This window comes from Chenopodium album, chromosome 4, assembly GCF_948465745.1.
Source record: "Chenopodium album chromosome 4, dcCheAlbu1.1, whole genome shotgun sequence".
In the NCBI taxonomy this organism is placed as follows: Eukaryota; Viridiplantae; Streptophyta; class Magnoliopsida; order Caryophyllales; family Amaranthaceae; genus Chenopodium; species Chenopodium album.
The window spans coordinates 28,005,276-28,011,903 of record NC_137837.1 but is presented as its reverse complement, the minus strand read 5'-3'; the positions used below and the strand labels follow the sequence as shown (position 1 = coordinate 28,011,903).

At 40.7% G+C, this 6,628-nt stretch overlaps 1 non-coding gene across 1 annotated transcript; it reads left to right on the top strand.

Moving 5' to 3' along the window:
* Positions 1-1,596: 1,596 nt before the first annotated feature.
* LOC145629591 (small nucleolar RNA R71) lies at positions 1,597-1,702 on the top strand. The gene has a single exon (XR_014111755.1). It is a non-coding gene; the product is annotated as a small nucleolar RNA R71 (small nucleolar RNA).
* Positions 1,703-6,628: the final 4,926 nt, after the last annotated feature.

Below are 6,628 nucleotides of genomic sequence, written 5' to 3'. Positions count from 1 at the left end.
CTGGATATGGCATTAGGCTAACACTAGCTCCTAAGTCACATAAGGCATTATCAATTTGCATCTTGTTAATGGCACAACGGTTAGTGAAGTTTCTGGGATCTTTCAACTTGGGTGGCCTCTTGTTCATTATAATTGCACTACAATTCTCGGTCAAGTTGACCGTCTCCACAACATCACAGTTCCTCCTACCACTCAAAATGTCTTTGAGGAATTTTGCATAGTTGGGCATTTGGGTGACAACTTCGGTAAATGGTAGAGAAAGGTGAAGTTGCTTAAGCATATCAATAAATTATATTATTCATCCAATTTATGTGTCATGAATTTTTGTGGACAAGGAAGCTTGGGTTTCAAAATTTCTTTCTCTACTCTCACCTCTCTAGGTGTCTCAATCACAACCTCACTCAAAGATGCACCATCTCTCTCATCCTCTACCAAGACCTCCTTGGAGACCTCCTTATTTCACTCTTCTTAGGCAAATTATCATCAAGAACCTTACCACTCCTTGTAACAATAGAATTCACGGGTCCCTTGGGATCTAAGCCTTGGGAAGGTAATGAAGAAGGACTAGCATGGTCTTTCATAATATTGGCAAGTTGAGAAATTTGATTTTCAAGCATCTTATTATGAGTCATCATTTCATTGAATTTCTTGTCACTTACGGCCATGTAAGTGTTCAACAACTTTGTTTGATTCTCAATGATTTCCTCCAAATTAGTCCTAGAGGAAGAGGATTGTGAATAGGAATTATCACCTTGAGTCTTTGGAGCAAATCCGGGTGGAGGGCCTCTTTGAGCATTGTTTTGAAAATTGCCTCTACCTTGATTGTTCCCATTACCCCTATTTTGATTTTGACCATAACCTTGATTATGGTTACCACCACCTTGATTATGCTTTCCATAACCTTGTTTTGATTACCATAATTTGGGTTTTGATTTTGGCTACTATAACCTTGATTGTTATAGTTACCTCGAGAACCTTGGTTCCCATGGTTCCTACAACCACCACCTTGGTTATAATTGTCAAAATTACCTTGGTTTTGGTAATTCCTATTCCATTGACCCCTTATTGTCAAGCCTTTGCACATTATTATTATTTGACACATAGTTCACACGTTCACTCTCATTGTTATCAGAATCATCATTGCTATCCGGAAAAGCATGAGGGCAATTACAATCGTCATAATCATATGAACCACACACATCACAAAACAAACAACCACTAGGCATGTTACTAGAATAAGGAGGGGGATGAGAGTTAGAAGATGTACCTCTCCCCTTAAAATGGGAAAGAAGATTTGGAGCTTGGGAAGAACTCTCCAATTTTTCCTTGATTACAATCACTTCCTTCCCCAAATTCGTCATTTGTAAGGAAAGATTGTTGATTGCATTTAGATGATCAACCGAGTACACCGAAGAGCTAATCTTGCTCCTCTCACCATCTTGCCAATCTCTATAGTACCTCACAACGTCCTCAATGATATCTACCACTTCTTCTTCCGTCCTATTCATGATGGGACTTCCGGCTCTCCCATCAAGGCATGACTTGCCTTGGGGACTTAAGCCTCCATAAAAAAATTGAATAATTGTATAGGTTGGAATTCCTTGTTGAGGACACTCCCATTGATACTCTTTATATCTCTCCCACGCTTCATAGAGGCTCTCACTTGGCTTTTGTTTGAAACCTTAAATCAAAGCTCTAGCCTCTGTCGTTCTCTTTTGTGGATAGAAACGGGATATAAATTCCTTAGTAACCTCGTCCCATGTCCTTAGAGAATTTTGATTAACCTCCTTGTTTAGCCATTCCAAAGCACGCCCTAGGAGAGAAAAGGGAAAGAGCTTGAGGTGGATGAATTCTTGGGAAACTCCATTCACCTTGATAGTATTGCAATATTTTCTGAACTCCATGAGATGGTTTAGTGGGCTTTCATGCTTGGCCCCACTAAATTGTCGCCTCTCTATCAAAGTTATCATTGCCGGCCTTATTTCAAAATCATTTGCCGGAGTTGTAGGTGGAGCAATCCCACTCTCAAATCTATATGCACCGGGAATTCCCAATTCTTTCAATGCCACTCTCGGATTCTCTCCCATTCTTTCTTGTTCTTCTAGTTGTGGTTCATCCTCACTTGAAATGCTAGAGCTCAAATATCATCTAGAAACCATTAATCTCAAAATAGTCCGCTTAATCTTCGAACAAATGGCAATAGTGAATGACCACGTGCTCTATGCATACAACTTCAAAAGATATGATTAGTAGCACGGCTACAAGCTAAGTGTAACCTATAAGAGAAAAATCTTTTTGTTTTTTTTTTTTTAGAATGAAATAGCATCAAACACTATAACCAACAATGTCATTCCCCGGCAACGGCGCCATTTTGACAAGAGGAAAATGTAGGTCGTATCTACCTCTCCCTATAGCCAAATCTAATTTATAAACACTCGACCAACCTAACACAGGTATGTGGTAAGTCAAGGGTCGAACCCAAAGGAATGAGTAGGAACTATGCTATAGTCTATTATCAAGATAATTTGAAGAATGTAAATGGTTTTGGTTGGTAACTAAGATATCAAGAAGAGATACAAATCGAGGAATTCAATCAATATGCTAAACATTAGGGATATAGGTTCCACATGTAAGCTCAATGATTATGCTAATTGATAGATCACTCAATTGATTCAACTATTACAAGGGACAAATAATAGTTGCAATCAAAGGAATCCAAAATCTATCTCCCATAAGCCAATCTAGGGTTCACTATGAATGGCTAACAAGGAGAATCACAATTAAATTCAATCAATTAAAGAAATTCTCAAATCAAGGGTTCATGTCATTGAAATTTACAATGCAATCTAGATTAATCTTATAGGTTGATCACTCCTATCCTAATTAATCACATGCACAACTATGTCAACCAATTAAATGATCATCCACTAGCAAAAATCATCAATAAAGCATGCTTCCCCTTCTCCCTAGCGACTAATCTACTCACTAATCATGGTGAAATTGAAAGACAAAACAAATTCAATCGCAAGCATATTCATTTAAAGCTAAATCAAAAGGAAAATCAATCAATAAACAAATTCTCAAACCTAAATCAAAATCCAAATCAAACATTCACGCATTAAAGGAAATTGTAATAAAAGTAAATTCAAAGGAAAGAAATCTCACAAACTTTAATTGATATGAAGAAGAAATCCAAACTTGATTGAAGTAATGTTGTAATACAAATCAAAATCCAAGAATTTATATCTCTACTTTCTTTCTAACTTCTCTCTAGTTTCTCTCTCTAAAAACTAAGAAAATGAAAGATTATCTAAAAGTTTTTTTTCAAAAGGAATTACAAGAGTATTTATAGACAAAGAAGAAAATCTGATCGGCCGCGCCCTCTTCAAGAACATCCCGCGGGCGCGGAGAAATGGGTACGCAACCCATAACTAACTCCGCGGGCAATCGCGGCAACTCCCGCGACCGCGGGTACTGTATCCCACGTTCGCAGCAAAGACCCCTGCGCCCGCGGCTAAGGGCACGGCAAAGTCTCTGCTCCCAAGTGAAGTCAGGGGCCCGCGGTCTCTTTTGCAGGAGAGGTCTCTCTAAAACCTCCGCACCCGCGGCTAGACCTCGGCCAGGGCACGGAGAGTTCCTGCCAAAAATCTTCAATTTCTTGCACTTTATTCGCGCCCGCTGCCTTCAAGACCCGCGCCCGCGGCACTTGGAAAATGTTATGCGCCCTCTCCGTGCCCTCATCAAGGAGCTTGCTTCTTCTTTGCTTAGCCCTTTTTGCTCTTCTTGATCAATTTGCAAAGCCAACTCCTTAAACACCTATAAAAATAAACAAAGAGAGAAAATAGAAGAGAAAAAGAGCCAAATAAAAGAGAAACACGAAGAAAACCACATAAACGGAAGTAAAACACAAAAAAAGAATGAAATAGAGAAACTAAACGAGAAAAGACGAAAATAATAAAAGAAGGCTATGAATATAAGGTGAAAACATCCTAAAAGACTACCCTATGAGTGCCATAAATGACACTCGTCAGGAGCTCGCGAGGCAAAGGTCTCGCCGGCGCCAGCGATGGAAAGTACTCGTAGAACCAAATCTACATAGATAGAGAAAAATCAGCGAATGCTAATAAGAATCTAGAGCTAACTTTAAAAAAGGATACGTATACCTCTACGATTATCTAAAAGCTGGAGAGTGTGATATCCCCCGTGTATGCCGTCTAACGACAGAATTGTCGCAAGCCAAGCAAAAAATCAGCATAGGCCAAGCTCGCCCTGTCATAAGTCCTTACCAAGTCAAGGTCGCGGAGAGCAGAAAGGTAGTAGAGGAGTAATCGACTACCCCTATTTGGAGAAAAGGTCCTTGACAGCAAAATGAGAACAAAGATGCGCACCCGCTGCTCACGGGTGGTTGCACCATCCTGAAAAGCCATAACCAGAGTGGAGCGGCGGGTACACCTAGAACTAAGTCATGTCGGCTCAGCCTCGGCACGGGCCCGAACGGTAATCGGACCCAACAACTCCTCGACCTTCAAAGAAAAGACGGTGATCGCACCGTCAAACGATAGCACAGCAGAACGAAACTTCAGTCCCGAGATAAGACTGAAGTCAGCAGGGGTGATAGTCATCTCACCCTAAGGAAAGTGGAAAGTGTTGGTGGTGTACCAGAAGAACTCCACCAAAGCTCAAACCACGTGGTGACTCGATTAAAAAGAGTACATGGCCTGAGTGGCCTCGAACAAGGAAGTCAGCCAACAAGACTCCCACAGAAGTCGCAACTCCTCAAGTTTACATAAATAAGTGTCGTACAACGAACCAATGGTCTCGTTGCCAGAGCCATGGCTACGAGTCCTCCCGCTGAAAATCCCACGTCGCACCCGCTCTGAGATGTGGTGCTTGGGAGCAATAAAGAAAGTACGCTCGTCCCACTCCGGGAAGGGTCCTAGAGTGGTAGATGGTTCCTCGCCGACGGGCTCGTGCTTCCGACGAGTGTCCCTAGACCATGAACCGGATCCGTGTTGTCCATCCATACTATATTTTGAAGAATAACAAAAATTAAGGCTCTGTGGTATCTAAGGTTCGCTTAGCCGCATGATACTATGTTCGCAAAACAAAGTACGTAGTACTAAAACAGAACACAAATTCAATTCAAGCATAAATGGCATTATCAAGCAATCAAACAATTTCTTGCAATAGTATGACAACTTTTATGACAAGTTGTACAAGAATATCTAGCAAAAATGCGAAGAACAAGCCACATCGTTCTTCACGACCTTGAGAGGTTTAACAATGGTAAATTGTTCGATTCTCCACCAAGTTAAGTCAAACAAGTCTCAAAACACTCCTTAGGCAATATACAAGCATAATCAAGCAATTTCATGGCATAAAATCTAGCAAACAAAGCAAATGAAGAAAAACAAGTTTCAAATTTTCGAAAAATTTGTGAACAAAATAAGCGCAAATTCAGTAAAATCCGAGTGAGTTTGAAGAAAACTTACATAGATCGGGAAACTAGAAGAAATAATCTTTGATTTGCAAGAATTTTGAGCAAATTTGGTAAAGAAATGAGCGATAACGAGTTAATTGAAGATTCGGAGGAAAAAGTGAAGCAGCAGCAATGAACAAAAAAATGAAGAAGAAACGGGTTTTATTCTAAAATCCAGATTGCGGCGCCAGATGACAAGATCGTCGCCTGGTGACAAGTTTGTCATCTAGAGACAAGCTATATGCGCGACAACTGGGTATTCCAGCAAGCGCTGGTGCGGCGACAGAGTGTGTGGCCCCGTAATATGATTATGTGGACCTCATGCAGCAGTTTGGGTTCCTTGGTACGCCAGTTAGCCCTTATAAGAAATTTGACGTGATCTAGTAATTGGCTCGATTACAATCATAGAAGGTGATTGATCTGATAAATGATCGTCTCACTTCGCTTTAAGCGCCTAAGAATTGGCTCATTGCAGGCACCGACGTAATGGTTCACAAAAAGCAAATGCGTCGACGTACTGGCATAGCAGCAAATATCACAACAGCAGAATTCAAGCATCGTTACAAGCAGAATGATCTTCGACGGCGTTCCCTATCTTGCGGAGAGTTGTCACAAACAACTGAAGATGGCTACAAGTAGAGTTATCTTCGATCGTGTTCCCTAGCTTGCGAAGGATGGTTACGAACGGCAGACAATAACTACAAGCAGAGTTATCTTCGATGGTATTTCCTAGCTTGCGAAAGACTATCACAGCGGAAATTGGAGGTAGCTACAAGCAGAGCGGTCTTCACCAAATGCAACAAATTGGTTACCCCTAGAGACGTGTTCTAGACAGTGCAAGATACGCGTTCCTCAACTTTTTTTATCTGTTTAACTAATGCTAGCTTGCAGGTATCGGCGTTACAAGAATGATTTAGGATCGCAGAACGTTCTGAATCATTCCCCAAAACCAAACCCAGTGATGAATACCTTTCGCATCGAATCATAATCGAATGAAGTTAAAGTGTGAAAAGTCTAATGTTGCGGTTAATTTTTATAAAAAATCTTTCTTTCTGTTTTCAAAAACCTGCTCTATTTTATGAAAATATCATGTCTAGTTCAGTTTGGTCCGTTACAAGGGTCCAATAATAGTTTAGTTGGATAGGGATC